The 20,893-nt window shown below is 33.3% G+C and overlaps 1 long non-coding RNA gene across 1 annotated transcript; it reads left to right on the top strand.

Annotated features, from left to right (window-relative positions):
* Nucleotides 1-3: 3 nt before the first annotated feature.
* LOC142331142 (uncharacterized) lies at nucleotides 4-12,053 on the top strand. The gene is made up of 3 exons (XR_012757897.1): nucleotides 4-362; nucleotides 8,126-8,308; nucleotides 8,458-12,053. It is a non-coding gene; the product is annotated as an uncharacterized LOC142331142 (long non-coding RNA).
* Nucleotides 12,054-20,893: the final 8,840 nt, after the last annotated feature.

Raw genomic sequence — 20,893 nt, 5'->3', positions numbered from 1 at the left:
GTGTTTCCCGGAGGCTAAACAGTAAAAAAAAAAACTTGCACATAATTCTAGGTTATGTTGTGATTTATTGTATCAGTTTTCGTAGTATTGGCAAAAGTTGTTGATTATATATATCTGGGTACTTACGTATTAAAGCCACCGCAGCTACAGCTTTATTTAAAAACAAAGTAGTCAATTGGATTTCGGTGCTATAACATTAAGGTTATGCTATTAATAAGTTGTATATATTATGCATATTTAATGTTAATTATAAGAGGTTAGCGAGCGTAGGTTATATTTAGTTACGTTATTTTGATATACGTACGATTTGTCTGTACACGAAGTCAACATTACCTAAACTGCAGCTGCGGTGGCGTTAATACGTAAGTACCTATATCTGTATTTATATATATAATTTATATATTTTTTTTAAGTAAATTTTTTTTAAATGTCTCACAAAAGAGTGGTGCTGAATGATAACAGCATTGATATAAATTGAAGAACAACAATTACTGGGTATATTTTTTCATACAGTGAAGTGATGATGTTTTTTGTAATGAAGATCCTAGTTTTTTTTACTTATGATGAATTGATAAAATAGTTGGGTGTAGTGATGATGAAATTATGACCATTATAAACTCTTTCAGAAAGTTAAGGATTTATATAACATTAAGTTGCAGAGTATCAGTGTATCTGGGCCTTCTACACATAAGCCTGTAACTTTGGTTCCTAAATTTGAAGTCCTGATCTCTGATGCAATGAATGAAACTGATAATAATTGTACAGTTGCTAGTAAGAAATATATAAGTGCAAAATTTGATTCTTTTCTGTTGAGTGGCAGCATTTGCATTTTGTTGAGAATAGTGTAAACACGCCTCAGTATGTAGTGGAATGATATCATAGCCGCATTATCATTGCCACTGTACCGATTTATTTACAATATTCCATTTCTCAGAAATCATTTATGCGAGTTGAAACCTTAATTCATTATTCTCATAAAACTAATTTTTATTTGCTAAAACGAATTTACTGCAATTGATCGGTCTTCACAATAACAAAACAGCTATTCAATTCTTGTAAAACAATGGTGTTCTTCACAATATATGCTAATGGGCACGAAATGAAATTATACACGTGAGTAAAGAGTATTGGGTTTGTTCCACAAAAGACTGGCAAGTTTAAACAATTAATGGAACTTGGCACATCAAGCCATGATTAGCTTTTCACACTGTTGTATTAAATTATATTGTTGTATTACTGCTGTTATAAAGAATACAGTTCGGTCAAATTTTGTTTGGGAATCAACCTTAACACTTGCTCTGATTGTACCAATTGTATGCATAAGGTGTGTGAAGACAATTTACTAAATAATCCTTGGTGATTACTGGAACTAATATGCACATTAAAATTAATGAGACCTTGGGTGAAATTTACGTCGTTCGAATAAATCAGCCTTCATATTTTATATTATTCTACATTATTATTGTTTTGTATTATAGGCCTAATATTCTTAGTTCCTCATTTTGTTATGTTTTTAATATTTCTTTTATGTATGTTTATTTTTGTATAGTATACATTTTTTCCCTGGGGCAAGTGGAAATGTTTTGATAAGGGTAGTATGGGAAATTCCCACATATAAAGATAATAAACTTTATTTTGATCGGTACTGTAATTCTATGAATTTAGTTATGCATTTGAAAACATTGGGGTTGTTGTCTATTGGCACAGTTATGCGGAATAGAATTCCCAATTGTAAATTTTCCGATAATGAGGTATTGAAAAAAACATAGAGATTATTCAGAAGAGTACTTGTGCATTATTGCTGATATTACAGATTCTTCTGTGCTATTCAAAGACAATAATATGTTACTTTTTTCTACCTATGATGGAGAGCTTACAAAAAATCCTAATAAACCATGATATAAGAGAACGTCAAGAAATATATTACCATACCATGCCCAGCTGTTGGTGAATACAATCAACATATTGGAAATGTTGACTTGCTGAATAGTAATACTGGGTGATGCTGAATAAAAATGAGGTCAAAGAAATGGTAATTTCGGTTATGTTATCATTTACTTGATCTAACTATAATAAATTCTTGCGTTTAATATTGAAAGATAATTGAAACTACCAATAAGATGAGAAAAAAAAGATGGCACAGAGACATTCTGAATTGATTCAGCAAAAACACTTTGTCATTGGTATAAAAACACTGAAACAGAGGGCGGCCTGGCTAGAATAACTAATCTTAAAGAAAAAACTAGAAAGAGATATAAGGGGATCATCACTTTTCATTAAAGATGTTAAGGTAGATGGTACTGAACATGGGCCAGTATATAAGGAAAAACAGACTTGTGTAAACTTTCTCAATGTAGGGTTATACGTTAATAGCTTGTGAAAAATTAATTAATTAATCGTGTGTAAATAATTAAATTAATAGCGTATATATAGGTAGATTTGCTTAATTTAAGCGATACAATTTTAATTTTAAGCCAAAACAAATGTATAAATTATATAAATAAAAATAAGCACTTTAAAATCAATCCTCAACACATTACTAACTTTAAAAAAAGCCATTAATGAAATGTGACTTAAGTAAAATAATCCGATAACATTTTATGTAATTTAAATCTTTCGTTTATATTAAAGTTAATATTGGATTACTGAACCATTAGCCTTTACTATCCTCATTTATAGAACCATTAAAAAGATAATAAAATTTAAAAACCAGCACGTTAATATGTAACGGTTTTTTTGCTTTTTTTTTTTACTTTAAAAACATACATTATATCACTACATAACGTGAATGTGTCAGTAGGTAAGATAGAAAATTTTTTGAAAGATAGAAATTTGTGTGAACATCATTTCGCCGCTTAGTTTAAGTCAAGAACAGAAACTGTTTTGATTAATGATATTAATTCAAGTCGTTAGATTAACACAGTGTTAAAAGCAATAATCTGGTATCAAGCCATGAGCAGGTTATACACAAACATGTTATAACACTGAACACACACACACACAAAATCATCTTTACAAAGAAAAATACTCAAGACAGTAATCTTGTTTGATTTCCATTATAAACTAATAAAAATAAAAAAACAAAAAAATACAAGTTTGGTATACCATAAAATCTAATAGAGTATTTATTATTTCTATTTAATATTTATTTATAAAAATTCTTTTTGTTTTTTTTTTTTAAATTCTCGTGTAAAAAATAAAAACGAATGTATAATAAAAGGGAGTTAAATTGTCTTAAAAATGCAAATTTAATCTAGTATAAAATTAATAAGGGACTTTTTTCAATCGACAACAAAAACCTTACAAATTTTCTCATAATTTCTAAAAGACTGTAAAAAAATAAATATTAAAAAACGTAATTAAATAAATTAAAATTCATTTTTATCATTCAAATTATTCCATTTTTTATGTTATCAAAGGAGATCTAATTAATAATTTTAAATATGCCTCAAATATCAAATGTTATCTCACTGGGAAGATAAAAAAAAAATCAGAAAAATCTCATACACATGAAATCGTTTAATCCTTCTAGCAGTAGCAATCTTTTTTTTTTTTTTTTTTTTATTTTGAAGCGAAGCTTCTTAGAGCAAACTTCGAGTAGGGGGGTCATCTGAGAAAAAACGAGCGTCACTAAAAAGCGTCGCGCGCAAGCTGATGAGAGGAAAGTGGCTGTCGATGAGATGTTCAGAGCTTGGAACGCGGCGGAGACTGGACGGTGGATATACCGGCTCATCAGTGTCGTCAGGAGCTGGGTAACGCGGAAGCACGGTGATGCCAATTAAGAGCTCACCCAGTTTCTATCAGGGCACGGTTGCTTTCAAGATTACCTGTACCGTATGAGTAGGAGTACCACGAGATGCTGCTATGATTGTGGGGAACAGGATATGGCGGAACACGTAGTGTTTTTTTGTACGAGATTGAGAGACCTGAGGGCCGCCATGATGGGCTATGACGCAGTAAATGTGAGTAATGTCATGTGTGATGTTGGTTGACAGAGATGCTTGGACGAGATTAACGACTGTGGTGTCAGCCATAATTCGAAACAAGGCAGTAGCGGAGAGGGGCAGGCAGGCTGGAAGACTGTAGTTGACCTGTGGCGGAGCGACTTATGTCGGACGGCTGTGAGCGGCCAGCCTTAGGGGGTAGGCAGCGGGGGCTCCTCGGAGTTGTCGTTTGTCGATGATGCCCTGGGGACGTCGCCCTGGCTATTCTAATTCGGTGACATGAGCGCTCAGGTGATTGCGCAGGGGCTGCGTACATAACATGTGGATTAGGTCTGTCCCCTGCGTGACTAGAGGGGGAGGTTTTTTTGCAGGTAAGAGCTCCGCACTTGCCGTCAGTGTTTTTTCCTCCCCCTACGGCAAAAACAAACCCTAGCTGATAACACAGTTCAAAGAAAGATACTATTACTCTTTCGTGAACGGTATTTGATTACTCTCATATTTAAATATTTCAGTCACAGATTGGATTTAACCGTTGACTGATTTAACAGATTGGATTTCATTTTTAGTTCTTATTTCTTTTTAATAAAAAAATTGTCGTTTATGTATATTGCGTATACGTTATTTTGCACCATTAATAATTCATATAATATTGCGTAAGAAGCTTCGCTTCCGTAGTTGTGTCCATGCACCGACGCACTCATTTTGTTTTTGTTTTTTTTTTTTTTGTTTTTGAAGGGCGAAAACGCTTTGGCGTTATCATCGCCCCGAATATAATGTTTTAAAATAAAACAAATAGTAAAAAAAAATACTGCCTTAAAAACTAAAACATTAAAAACTTACGACTAATATCACAGCTGAAAAATTTATTTTTAAAAACACTTAAAACTAAATCACAGCCGTAAAATAAAAAATAATAAAAAAAAGCTTAAAACGAAAAATGTAAAATTTAACAAAAATAAAGTTTTAAAAAATCCAAGTGGGGTGTAAAGAGTTCCTACTCGGATGAGGGAAAGACTAAAAAATTCAGATAAAAAACTAATCCTAGTTAAAAAGCTAAAACTTAACAATAACATAAAATATCGTTATAACGGATAACAAAAGAAAATAAAATTTAAAATCAAAGACAACAGTAACAAAAAAAAACACATAACACTGTTAAAAAACGTGTAACATATTGATAATTCTAAGAAACAGAAACACACGGTCTAAGATTGCTTTATCATTGCACAGGATTTTACGAATGTTCCTGGGCAATTTAAATCTACGACGCAATGCCGCATAACAAATGCAATCCACAAGGATGTGGCGCACAGTCAAGCGGCAGTTGCATCGTACGCATGTTGGTGCATCCTCTTTTGCCATTCGTGTGTGACCCTAGTATGGCCTAACCGCAATCGACAAAAGACTACTTCCTCTCGATGGAGTTTTCTAAAAGACGAGTCCCATGGCAACACAGTGGTTTTAATGTATCGAAGTTTATACTGTGGCAGTCCAGTCACCTTGATATTTCATTTGAAGAGTGTGTTTTACACAATCGCTAAAATCGCATGTAGTAACACGATTGGTAAATTAAGGTTGACTATATGCGTCCCTAGCAGTGGAATCTGCGCGTTCATTGCCCACAATTCCTACATGGCTAGGGATCCAGCAGAAACTCACTTGTGCGTTCTGACGGTTCAATTCGGCGGTTGCGTTATAGATTTCGATCACCTACGGATGTCTAGAATAAAAATCTTCCAAAGCAAAGAGTACACTAAACGAGTCACTACAAATAAGGATATGACGATATTTAAAGCCTTATTGATGGCGTACAATTCTGCAGTAAATATACTTTTAACCTTAGGTAGACCAAACATATAGATTCTGTTATTAACAATAAATGCGTATTCAACGGTATCATTCTGTTTCGATCCATCTGTGTATACTATTGCGTCTGGGTTTATTGTGGAAAGAATATCGTGAAAATTTTGCTGAAAGACAATAGATGGTGTTGATTGTTTCTTGTATACGGTAAGATCAAAAATACAATTTAAAAGGCTAATTAGTCACGGTGGATACAGATAGGGATACGTTGGAAAAATAGCAGGTATGTCTACGTTTAAAAACTCCGCCGGATACGTATACCCATAGGTGCAGTGGATCGTGGATAGTCCTCATATCTTTGTAAATTACGATTCGCAACAACTACGGTAAAAGCCGGGGGATTCGGTTGCCCTTTAAGGCGGGCAAAATAAGATGCTGATAGTTTGGTCACGTCTATCCCAAAATGATGGTTCACCGCACTCAACAAGTATGCTAGTGATAGGGCTTGATCTAAAAGCCCCTGTAGCAAGACTGAGAAAAGCGTGATGTACAGCATCTAACATTTTCAGCGCGGTATTACGCGCTGAAGAGTAGGCGACACAACCGTAACCTAAGCGGGAACGAACTAAAGAGTAATAAAATCGCAACATACATAACCTATCGGCTCCCCATTTGGTGTTGCTAAGAGCTCGCACCATATCTAAAATTCTAGAACATTTCGTTTTTAGTTCTTTGACGTTTCTGACCCATGTAAGACGATTGTCAAAAATCAAACCTAAAAACTTGATATCAGGAGTGATAGAAATTTGCTCTTCGTTGAGAAAAACTTGCGGAGTAGATGGGTCCCGCAATCGAGAAAAGACTACACATTTTGTTTTCTCAGGTGAAAATGTGAAGCCGGTTACCTTGGACCAAGCTTCAAGGCGAGAGATATTATGTTGCGTAGTAGTCTCTCTGCTGTGGCTGTTGAACGGGACAGCAAATAACGAACATGAAACAGCAGGGTGCACACAATCAGTAATACTGTTGATGGCTATAGCGAACAAGGTGGCACTTAATACACTTCCTTGAGGGACTCCATTCTCTAAAGTGACGCTACCCGATAAAGAATCTCCAACACGAACTCGGAAAGTTCGGTCATTTAAGAAACCTCTAATAAAAGCCAACATGTTGCCCTTTACTCCCTATTCTTTGAGAGTATTTAGGATACCACGTCGCCAGGTCGTGTCGAACGTCCTCATGATACCAAAGAAGATAGCGATGAGGCACTGGCGTTGCAGAAAATCGTTCTGAATAGCGGTTTCAAATGACACTAAATGGTCAATGGATGTTCTAACTTGTCGGAAACCGCACTATTCTGGAGATAAAAGGCCATTTCTCCCTAAATACCATGTAATCCTGCGGTTGACCATTCTCTCCATTACTTTGCATAAGAGGCTTGTCAAAGAGATATGGCGGTAGCTTGAGGGGATTTCTTTGTATTTACCAGGCTTAACCACTGGTATGACAATGGCTTCTGACCAGACCGAAGGGTCCTCTGAGAGGAGAATAAACCATTATAAATACACAATAGGAATTGTAGCACTGAATTTGGAAGGTGCGAGATCATACTGAGACGAATGTTGTCAGGTCCAGGGGAGGTGTTACGTGAGTTTTTAAGTGCGTGTGATAACTTATTGAATGAAAATTGAACGTTTAGTTTACCGACCGAATCAATAATATTGAACGGTAATTCTTCCTTCTGCATTTTGTACCTCTGAAAATCAATACTGTATGATGAAGTAAGAGACACCGAACGGAAAGAATCTGCCAAGTTACTTGCCACTGCAGAAGGTGATGTAAGGTGTTCTCCTTCATGAATGTCCGAGAATGGATTGATTTGGTGATCAGCAAATTGTACGGATCTTCTTCCACAGGAGCAGACGTGGGAGTAGTGCGTGAGATGGTGTCCACGTATTTTCTCCATGACTTTCTCCTAGCGTTCAAGAATACTTGACGACATACCGCTCTAGCCTTAGTATAAAGCTAACTGTTCATTTGTAGGCCTGCAGTTAAATTTGCGCAGTGCCTGTCGTCGATTGCTAATAACGTTTAGGCAATCATCATTCCACCAAGGAACAGAAAGAAGTCTTGGGTTTCCCGATGTTTGTGGGATATATCTATTAGCATTTTTAAGTATCAGAGACGAGACGCAAGAGATGAAAGTTCGTTAAGGGCTTCAAATGACTTTCAAACAAATAATATATATAATTTAAATTTAAAAATAAATACAATTAAAAAATAAATGTCTTCTGTTACTCACTGAAACACACAACAAAACAATTACCATTTAAAAAAAAAACAATGTTTACGATATATGTTATTTTAATTTGTTTTAGACGTTTTCATCTAAAATGGCATCACCGGTAGTTATCCGTGTAATAAAAAATAATGTCATCCGTCTTTGATGGGATTTGTCTGACTGAGGAAATGTATCTCCTTTCAACCCTTCTGCGGTATCAGAAGAACATCCTGAACCGTTTGGAGGAAGAAGGCAGACGTTTTGACGGCAACATAAAATGGTAATTATACATGTTTTATTTATGTTTTTCAACTATAAAGAAAAACGTTAATATTTTTTTGTAAATGTACTGTTTTTATCTTAATACTTTTTTTTTCAGTTATAAAGAAATAGTAGTCAATATGTACTAAAATTATTCTCTTTCTACAGGTACGTTGTTGCAAACGTTGAATTGATGAAGCAGAGACGTCTCGAAGAGGGAGTAGAGACGACATTCACTAATCTATATTTGCACGGAAAACTAGAACGGTGATAAATTTGGACGATAACACCGACGTTGTTGAACAATTATGGATAGAATCCGTGGAAAAGATCAGAGACACTGACCAAATTCATCAACAACGGCAGCGGGTGGGTAATGAGTAAAATAATTTATATAGATTTAAATATTGTTCGTTACCGCCCTCTATACGGTGCCTCTAGCACATTCATTGCTACACCGAAAAAAACTTGTAAGAGAGGCAATAATTAATATAAAGAATCCACATGATCAAAAATGTTTCCTATGGTCCGTACTAGCATACCTCCACAATCAACCTGGCGATCACCGACAGGTTTGGTATGCAAAGTACGAACATGAAATTCACATGACCGGGATATATCCAGTAAAAGTAAAGACATTGATCGCTTCGAGGTGTTGAACCCCATAATAAGGATCAATGACTACGGCTATGAGGAAGATAACGATCGTGTGTACCCGGTACGTGTTACCGAAAACCGCGATCGTACCCACTGCATACACCTATTGCTGCTTGCAGGAGCGACGACAGATAAATTCCATTATTGCCTTATAAAAACCAAACCTGGTAAGAACGGGCTATCTTGTCTCCTTTCGGGTCTAACAAAGTCGTTGCAGCAGTCAATATTGTCCGTATTGCTTGCACCGTTTCAGTTCATCAGATCCACTAGTTGCTGAACAAAATTTGAAAAAACATCTGGGTCGAGTTTAAGCGACACGGTGCACAAGGGATAAGATTACCCGATCCTGTTAAAGAAAGGGAATGCGTGATGAAGTTTAGGGACTACTCTCCCACTCCGCGTTCCGTTTGCGGTGTATGCGGATTTCGAATCGTTTGTTAATCCGATAGACACCGCCACCCCTAAACCTAACACTAGTTTTACCGATAAGGTAGTCCATCATCTTCCGTCCGGTTACGTATATATAATCGTTAATGAGGAAAGGCAGATTTTCGAAGGTCCTGTAGTCTACCGAGCGAGAACCGATGGTGAAAATATCGTTGAAAAGATGCTAGATGAATTGCTCGGTCACGGTGATAGATTGCACAAAATTATGGCTACTGAGAAGCCGATGATGATGACTCCCAAAGACACGGAAACATTTTAAAGGGCTACCGAGTGTTTTCTTTGTCATTGTGAGTTGAACTACGTTCGTGTACGTCATCACTCGCATACCACAGGACGGTTTCTTGGTGCATGTCATAACGAGTGCAATTTAAATTGTGAGCGTACCGAGCATATTCCGGTATTTTTTCATAACCTCCGCGGTTACGATAGCCATCACATAGTTCAAGCTTTAGGAAAATACAAGGATGATGTAAAAATAAACTGTATCGCCAACACGTCCGAGCGATTACAGTTACTGTCCATTGGTCCATTGAGGTTCTTGGACTCTACAATTTCTTTCGTCGTCCCTCGAAAAACTTGTAAAAAATCTAGTAAAAGATTGTCAGGACAGACACCGTATTTAAACGTCTCACGCATTGTTACCCGCTACCCGAGAAAGTAGATTGTTTAATCCGTGAAGGCGTTTATCCGTACGAGTACATAACCCATATAAACAAGTTTTTCGAAACCCAACTTCCACCGCAGACGGCATTCTACAGTACGATAAGAAGAGAGAACATAACGGACGATGATTACGTCCACGCTCAAAACGTGTGGGAAACGTTTGACTGCAATACGTTAGGCGATTACCACGATCTTTACCTTCTTAGCGACGTATTATTGTTGGCAGACGTCTTTTTAAATTTTCATAGTACGTCTATGCAATATTACCGTTTGGACCCCTGTCACCTTTACTCCACCTCCCATTTCACGTGGAATGCCATGTTAAAATTTACCCGTCAAAAATTGGAACTGTTGACCGACATAGATATGCATCTGTTTGTTGAAAAAGGTACACGAGGCGGTGTAGCCATAATTTCAAACAGATACGCCAAGGCGAACAATCCAAACATTCCAGATCAGTATGATCCATCCGAACCCATGTCCTGGGTTCAATATTACGATTACAACAACTTTACGGGACAGCCATGGTTGAGCCCTTACCACACGCTAATTTTAGGTGGTTGAGTACTGAAGAGATTGACAATCTCGATATTAACGGCGTTGACGATCGTGGTGAAAAGGACTACATCTTGGAAGTGGATCTTGAGTATCCACAAGAATTGCACGATCGTCATAGGATTACCCTCTCGCACCAGAACGATTAGTACCAACCGATGATATGTTGTCCCCCTATTTGAAGGACATAAAGAGATGTCACGTAAAGAAATTAATGACAACATTGTACGACAAAAAACGATACGTTTTACATTACAGAAACTTAAAGTTGTACACTCGACTAGGACTGAAAGTGAAAAACGTTCAGAGTTTTGGAGTTCTCCCAATCGCCTTGGTTGAAACCGTACATCGACTTCAATACTGAAAAGCGAGCACAAGCACGAAACAGTTTTGAAAACGACTTTTTTAAGTTGATGAACAATGCGGTGTACGGAAGATAAGTCCTTGGGAAACATACGAAACAGAATAGACTTCCTAACGTTACTAACGAACCTAAGTGGATAAGGTGATTGAAAAACCGAGAGTTAAGGCTTGGTACATCTATAACAAGGATGTCGTCGGGGTAAGTCTGAAGAAAACGAAGATATCCTCAATCATCCGATCTACATCGGATTTACCGTATTTGACATTAGCAATATGATCATGTACGAATTCCACTATGACTACATGGTGGAAAAGTACGGTGATAATATAAATCTTCTAATGACCGATACGGACAGTCTGATGTATCATATCGTAACCGATAACGTTTACAACGATATTCTTCACGATATCGATCGGTTCGATACTTCAAATTACCCTCGCGATCACGTATGTTGTAGTAATACCAATAAGAAACGACTTGGTAAATTCAAAGATGAGATGAATGGAAAAGCTGTTCGTGAATTTGTCGGACTTTGTGCTAAGATGTATAGCATTCTCGATTTCAACAAGAAGAATGTTGCAAAGGGTATTCCTAGAGTATCCATTGCAAAGGATCTTAGACACATCTGTACAAAAAAGTCTTTTTAATGATTCCGATACCCACACAAGCGCGTATGGAATCATAAGCACTTTGCAAATATATTTTCTATTAAGTCAAAGAAATCACTTTCGCCTTACGACGATAAACGTTACATATTAGAAAATAAAATCAACACAGTTCCATACGGGGATTACAGTATAAACAAAAAGAAACGTAAACTTCCACCCAACAATGACGACAACACTTCCCAAAAGAGATCAAGAACCGTAAACGAAGTGCTCATAGCCTACGGTCATGTCTATTGTAGTCCAAGAACCGTAAACGAAACCCCAGTAGCCCACGACCATGACTATTGTTAATTTTTTTTATCATGCGGATATATATTGCCTTTCTTTTATTTAAAAAATCCCATTATGTATTATTTTAACAAAAAAAAATTATGTATGTAATATAAAATAAATTATTCTATTGTATTATATTTTGTGTTATTTTTTCTTAAGTAAAAAACCCCTACATACCTCCTCATCAAATATCTGAGAAATAATACTTTAAATTCCACTGTAGTTTCTGATAGGTATTTTAAAATAATTTGATTAAATTCTCTGGTATTGTCATGCAGATATTTGAATAACAATTCATAATATTCCTCTCTGAATACAGCATCTGCACCAAGTAGTGGTAGTGTCAGCCTAAATAGAAAACGTAAATTTTCCAAGGTTCTATTAAAAAAAACAACCTTAATCTAGAATTTTAATTTAATGTACTTACTAGTATCACCACCCATCGCTGATGGATTCATCCTTCCACCAGTTGCGCACCGTTATGTTAACAGAAGATCTATTTTCTAATTTAAATTCGTGATTAATATAATCCATTTGGGTAAGATGTGTGGTCAAATGTAAGCTAGCATAGACTCTGTTTGAAACATAACCGAATGGACTGTTCACACATGGACACTCATCACTCAAATATTTACCCCACGTAAATATAAATATAAAACGGTATCTAACGGAAGATATTCGGTGTATAACCCGAAGAAATTGTCTATTGTAACCCACAAACTAATACGCATATGGTATCCTGTGAGTTATCAAACATATGATTCAAAAGTATCATCACCTCTTTTGAGGGTTGCGTTACTATCGACTGTTTTAGTATCTCCACCCACGATAAGTAAACCAGAGATGATGATGCTGATGGCATTTTTTTAAGAACTGAATAATTTCTCACTTGGTACTCGATTATAAATGCTGTTTTAATTACTAAGATCGCTATCTTGGATGACGTCATTTCTGGCGGCCGTATCCCTATTTCCGAACTACTTACACATAAGGATTAGGCTTGTCTGATCAGAATTCAATATGGAATATTAAGCTTATCAATTAATAACAATAAAAATGTAAAAAAAATATAATACTATTTTACTTTTTTTTATTAAACGTACAAATAAATTATAAAATTTAATTTAAAATGTCAAAAATATTATTTCTTTTTTTATTTATTATCTTTTATTTATTATTATATTATCTCTTTTTAATATTTTTCTAATTAAAGTCTGTAACATTTTAAAATAATAAATCATGAAAGTTAAAGAAAGAAAAACAAAATAGAGATCATGAATTTAAATAAAAAACAAGTATCGTATATAAAAATATTTATGCATAATATATTATAATGCAGTTTTTACAGCAATTATACGAAAAATTATCGCATATAAAATTACATGCTACTAAATAAATGAATTATTAGCTGATATATACATGTTTTTAAGCAAGTTTATGAGAACAGAAAAATTATTTATTATTTTTCATATTAGCCAATTAACATAAAGTAATTTGGTAATTTTAAGCACAGTTATACAACAATTACAATTGTTAATGTCAGATATAGTAATTTATAAACCAACATAATAATTAATTGCCAGTTTATTTATAATTTTTAAATTTATTTGTACATTTAGAGGTTATGAATAACTTCTAATTACGGTTAACGTATTCATCATTTTTTATTATTATAGAGTCAATAAAAGAAATCTTTTGGAATTGCTCCCTCGCTTTGTTATACACAACCGATTTAAATATTTTTCCTCTTTCTTGTTTACTCACATTATTTTTAAGGCACATTCTCCAATTATTTTACATAATTCAGAGAAAGTTAAAAGTATGCAAACCCCACAACCACGTAAAACCCGTTCCACATAAAATATTATAATTTTCAGAATAAGGTATCGGTCAACTACCTTTTGACGAGATATAAAATTTCAACCCCTTTTTGAAGGGTGGTCCAGAGGTTGTAACGTAAATATTTCAAATGGTAACACAATTTGTGTGATGTATCATTTTAAAATTCTCTTTAAGACAAGAAAAATTATATAAATAAAATTCCGATGTAGGCACCATATGATTTCCTTATACGCTTATAAAATTTCACATAAACATTTTTTTTTAAATGAAAAGAATGTAAAATTTTATTTCATTAATAACTGCTGATATTTTTTCATAGTTATTATTGAATTATTATTTATTGTAAATTTTTTTTTTACAATCAGATGTTAATAATTATTAATAAATCAATAATTTAAGTTAAAAAAAATGGAGATGAAGTCTGATTCGAACCGATGTGCCTTCCCCGTGTAATTTCCAAATATTTAATTAATTAAAATTCTATTTGGCTACAACTCTGGAACCAATGTAAATAAGTACCACTTATGATATATCGTTGAAAAGCTGTCAATGAAGGCTTACTACTGTAGTTAAGAAAGAGTCCAAAATCCAAATTTGTTTGCCATTTGGGCTTTTTTGGACACTTTTTGTTCAGTCGATTGCAGTAAAAATGAGATGTACACAACTAGATGTTACAACAATCCTAAATTCAAAATTTTAACATCCTACGGCTAATCGTTTTTTAATTATGCGAGGTGCATACGTACGTACATACATACACCCGTACGTAAAGATGTCAAGCCGAAACTAGTCAAAATGGATTTAGGGATGATCAGAATAGATATTTCCATTGAAATCTGAAAACCGAAATTTTTTGCGGTGACAATACTTCCTTGTACGAAGTAACAAGGAAGTAAAATTTTGATAAAATGTCTGTACCCAAAATGGCGACTGATAAATTTTGGATTTTAAATTTACTAAATTTAGTAAGTTCACCGATAAAATAAAATAAAATTAATTAAATGTAAAAATTAAAATTTATTTTAAAAGTTAAATTTAAATAATGATTATTTTTTAATATAAAAAATCGTTTTTTTCCCAATTTAATGAGTAAATAAATAAAAATGTTGTCATCTAACAGTGCTGGTCATTGACGGTCTCTTACCGCTGTTACAAAATGAAGCTTACTTCACTGTGTAATCTATTTTTTTCCCTGTTTAGCCTCCAGGAATCACCGTCAGGTATTACTTCAGAGGATGAATGAGTATATGTTTCAGTGTAAGTGAAGTGTAATCTTGTACAGTCTCAGATCGACCATTTCTGAGATGTGTGGTTAATTAAAATCCAACCACCAAAGAACACCGGCGGTATCCACGACCTAGTATTCAAATCCGTATAAAAGTAATTAACTGTAGTTACTAGGATTTAAACGTTGGAACGTCGAAATTAGCTGATTTGCGAAGACGCGTTCACTACTAGATCAACGCGGTGGGCTGTAATATTCTATTTAGAGTGTTTCATTACTTACTCTCTTAGTTTCTTGTGAGAATTTACTGTGATCGGTTGGTTAATTGATTTTGCCTACCTTTGTCACATTTGTAAATAATTTTTGTTATTTACATTTTTTTTCTTTTTTGTAATTGATTTTTACCGAAATAATCTTTTCTGTGCTACTTGCTAACATTTCTATCGACGTGTCATTAAGGAGAGGGTCACACTTTTAATGATGAGGGACCTTGATGGTAAGATTTAGGTCGTATAATGAAGTGTGTGAATTGTTCGATGCAAAATTTAATAATCGTAACCCTATTTCAAAGAGTATAGTGTCAAAACTCATCAAACTATTTGAAGAAACAGGGAACATTAATAATAAGGGAAAATCAGGGAGGCCTAAATATTCAACAAATAATTACAAGTCGTTAGAGGTTATGCAAGAATCTATTGAGAATTCTTTTTCCTGGACTCGAATAGGAGCACGCAAACATAATATTAGCCAAAGTTCAGCGTTTCAAATATTAAAAAAGTGAAAATTTAAACCCTTCAAAATTCGTTTGGTGCGTGGACTTGCTGAAAATAACTACGATTGAAGATTTGAGCGATGCAAAATATTTCTCCAGTACCTAACATATTAAACAACAGTTTTTAGTGATGCGGCCACATTTTTTTTAAACGGCAATGTAATCGCCGTAATTGTCGATACTGCATCGATATTAATAAATCTACACTAATATCGTAAGGCACATGCACAGATTTAGTCAAAGTAAATGTACGGGTAAGTATTATTGGTAGACGACGGGTAGGGATTATATTTGATAGAAATTTAAACGCAGTGAAGTATGTGGCTTTGCTTCTCGATCGTATTATTACAAACACTCAAAACGTTGTTGGCCCGAATTTCTTAAACATTTGGTCTCGAGAAGATTGTGCTTCTCCTCATTTCGGTCATCAAATGGCCACCATCCATCAAATTGTGGTTATAGGAGGCATTACCACTGGTTAGCATTGGACGACAGTCAAGATTAATCCACATAATCACTGCCATTTGGCAGATTAAAGGTTGTCTGAATCTGTTTATGGTTGAAATCTTCTTTATTTAAGAGCAGCTATACACAGCTTCCCTTGGTGTGGCTTATATTTAAGGAATTCATATTAAACTTGGGAACTGTACGAGAACTTTATGCAGATGATACGAATGTTAATAGCTTAATTGGAGCAGTATCATATATTCTTTCAGTGATGATTGTTTCATCATAGATCTGTTCTGAATTTGTTTGAGTATTATATATTCTGTTTTAACATTGAACATTGGGCTGATAGTGTCAGCCCAAAGAAATGCATAATACCCAGGGATGAAGGTATGTTAATAAACATAATTATAATTTAAATAATCCCCATTTACTGTAGATGGTAGATAAAAAAAATAGTATTATGATGTGAATTAAAAAACATTGTATTAGAATAATTTTAATTAAAAAGTAATAGTTTTATAATAATCAGTTTTGGACAGCGAGATGGCATTTAAATCATAACTTAAACAAGTTTCATTAATTACCGATTTAAAATGCTATATGTCTTCAGGCCTCTACTCTTTTATGGGCAGAATTCTAATTGGTGTTTAAATATTCAGAGTTTGAAGGTAACAATTTATTAGACTTGAGTCGGTCAGCAAAGTTAGCTCAGAAAATGTAAATGTCAAAAAATAATAAAATATAAGTATTTATTTACATTAGATAACATTTCAAGATCAGAATGAGTATTTTAAGTTACGGTATAAGGTATTAACCTGCTTCTCATATAATGAAAATACATGGTGCATGCTTCAGCAGTCACAGACTTTGAACTTTATACTGTTTTTTTTTAGCACATATGTACATGAAGGTGTTCTTCCTACACATTGATATATCTGTTTATTTTAAATTTATTTCACTATTACAACCTTGGACATACTTTTGCATAAATTTAAAATGAGGAAGATAAGGTAAATAAAATGATAAGTGAAAAAATGAAGACCCTTTCCAAGAACTGGAGCTGAGACTAACTTGTTTAGAAGCTAGTATGCTAACTATTACACCAACTAGCTGTGGCTGGCTGTCTTTTCATGAATTACTTTTTTTTTGTCAAAATTATGGTATTTGTAAATCTCATAATATTTAATTTTGTTGAGAATCTGGCTTTTGAGTGCTATGATGAAATTTGATATCATGGTTAGTACTAACCATGTCTTATCCATTTCTATAGAATGATTTGCAAAGCTTGATTCTGATGTTGTATGTCCTTGGTTTTTATACCTGGAGTAAGGGAATGTGCATCCGGTCTATTATAAAGAGTATTTATTTAAGTAATTCAGTCATTTCAGTTTAATTTGGACACTCCTGGATTGCTACTTTAAAGTTTTTCTACTTGGTTGTATGAACTTAATGAAATTTTTTTTCGAGATTCTGAAAGCTACATAGTTACCTTCTTTTCTGAAAATGCTAGCAATTTTGTAAAATTTGGTTGATATACACCTAATGTAGGTCACATTACGCAGACAAAAGAGTAAGCATATTTATTTAAATACTACCTTTAAATAACTAAATTATATAAAATCTTTAATGTTAGACAGACTGAAAATATGAAAGTTACTTTTTTATTTTTCTATAACATTTTTTCTACAAATTTAATATCAAATACAGCGCACAAGCTTTGAATATGTGATCCTTGGGTATCTGTTTAAAAACTGACATTGATTTAGATCAAAATGATGTAAAAAAGCAACAAAATTTATGCACTCAATTATAGATTCTAACTAACTTTGATCAAATATTTTCTATGATATGAAATAACTACAGATTTCAAGACATACATCTCATTTGCATTCGATTTACTAATCCATCCATTACCAAAGTCTTTTACTGTATTTTATTTTTTCATTTTGGATTGTAGACTTTAAACCTAAAATTAGGTTGTTAGTCTGAGGATCAGACTGATAAATTGTTCCAAGAAATAAGTTCTGTTCTTTTTCATCAGTTAAAATAACTTGATTTAAATGAAAACATTAATAACATATCTTTCTTTGAATGTGATGAATGTGCAGGTCAAGACCAGAGTAGTCATATTATGTGCCACTTGCTTTTGGGTGAACCCACATCAAAAAAATTCAAATGACTTTTCCTGTTAGATGTTCATTTCTTTTTAAGAACAAGGTTTTTGAAAGAGTAAAAAAACAAGTGTAAATAAAAACACAAGAAGAGTATATGAAAATATACACAGAGAAGTGTATATTGTGAATGAATATGTACAGATGCTTTGACAACGATGATGTTAATAACCGTGTACTTGAAGAAATGATAAGCTTTTGTTTTTTAATGTTAATATTATTAGTACACTGTCTTTGTATTAAAAATTGTTTTTTTATCAATTTTTAATTTTCCTTTATTTATCTGTTCTATAAATTTCTTCTGATGAAGCATTAAAAATAACCCAGGTAAATTCTATAAATATATTACACTCTTCCATTTTTGCTTTATTTTAATGTTATTTTATTATTACAATGATTAGGAAAAATGAATAATTTACAATAGCTAACAAAGCCACATGAACTTTCTTGACCCAGATGAATTTTGGATGATGGTGTTACTTTAAGTTTTGAAAAAAGTTCTTCATATAACTTTACAAAAATGGAAACTCCACTTCTGAATGAATGATTCAACAGTTTACTTAATTATTGGTACTATAATCAGTTCAGTGGGTATGTCATAATTATCTATTTTTTAAATTAAAACATATTTTTCAGTAACATAATGTTTGGTAAAAAATTCATTTTGTTAATTTTTTCTGAGGATGAGTGTAAAAATAGAATACATCAAGTATTGTTTATATTTAATTTATTCTCATTTTTTATTTACCTTCAAAATACTAGGCTGCATTAATTGTTTACCTTGATTATAAACAGGATTGTTACATTATCCTTCTCAGGAAATAGCATTATTAATTGTGTGGTTAGAATTTCTGGTATTTTTTAAACATAAATAAAATTGATTTTATTCACAACGAAATAAAACCATATTTTTTCTTTTTAAATTGTTATAATAAAGGATTAATTTTGTTGATATTATTAAATATTTATTATAATTATGAAAATTTCCATCTGAAAAATAATAGTCTAATAATCTAATCTGAAAAATAATATTGCTCCATATGAATCATATGGAGCAATATTATTGTTCCTTGTATGTTTTTCCCAAGCCAACTATTGTTGTTTCTCGTGGTGGCGGCTTATTAAACCGTTGTTGACATATATCACTAATTAGCTTCATTGTTTGATTCATGAACCCATACACTTGTCACTCCTCGACACTGTAACTACTCGTGACAGCCATTTTAACACAACTGTCTTTTATTCAGAGTGCATAACTGTTGCCAACTGACCCCAACGAAAATACCATGTTTTAAACACATATACTAACTCATACTTTTTGTTAATTTTAGGGGTGTGGTGACTTCCCGGCCACTCTGTATATACACAACATATACAGTTGTCCCATGAGGAAACCGACATACTTCACAGGTGTATTCATTCCTCTCATCAAAATAATAAAAAAGTTCACAATAAACATAGACACAGAAATGCTTTGTTGGCGAGTTATGGCTAGCAAAAGGTTTCACCTGGAATTCAGCCCCTCCAGTTAAATGTGGTTGTAATGAAATGTTTAGGACGTTAACTAAGAGGTGAAATTAATGGTTTCCCATGGTTTTTAACCTAAAAAATTGAATAACATTTTCCAGAACTGAGAGTTTCCAGAACTGTAACTCCAGTAGATACATGGTATGATCTAATGGTAAATGGTAAATCTACTGGTATGATTTAATAATATCCGAAGTAAAACTAAAATTTTGTTGTCTGAAAACCATTTTTTTGAGGTGTGCAATACAATAACTTTGTTCAATGATTAATAAATGCATAAAATTTTTAACAAAACTTGTAGAGAATTTAGTTCTAAAAATAATGATGTAAATAAGTCAAATAAAACTCAAATAAATGTTTTAAAATATAAAATTTTACTGAAGAAACAGAACAAAAAATTAATGAAATGACTTGCACAAAAAAAATTATTGTATTTAATTTTATTTTTTAAAATTTAATTTTCATACCTTACAGATACTGTTCAAAATGATCTTGATAGTTTATACAAAATCTAAAGTGAAGTATAACATCAAAGGAAGCTTTTCTAACAGTATATGGTTGTTCTTAAGATTTTCAAAAGCATTTAAAATTTGTTTCAATAATTCTTCTTTGGAATTACCTTTTTCTCCGTAAACAAGTTCCTTTAAATGACCCCAAAGTTAATAGTCCAAGGGATTTAAATCAGGGAATCTAGGAGGCCAATTAATTGACTCACGTCGACCAATCCATTGCCTGGAAAACTTAAGTTTAAATGCTGTCTAATGTCTTGTGAATAATGAGGTGGTGCACCGTCATGTTAGAATAACATTTGCTGCCTCCTTTTAAGATATACATATTCTAGCAGAACTGACGATTGATTTTGTAAAGAATCTTTGTACACAAAACCAGAAAGGAGATTTTGACAAATAAATGGTCCGATTAACTGGTCCCCCAATTATACCACACCATACATTTATTGAAAATCTGATTTGAAAGTTAAGTTTGACTCTT

This window comes from Lycorma delicatula, chromosome 10 (assembly GCF_047948215.1).
Source record: "Lycorma delicatula isolate Av1 chromosome 10, ASM4794821v1, whole genome shotgun sequence".
Lineage (NCBI taxonomy): Eukaryota > Metazoa > Arthropoda > Insecta > Hemiptera > Fulgoridae > Lycorma > Lycorma delicatula.
This window is presented reverse-complemented; position numbering and strand designations above follow the sequence as displayed.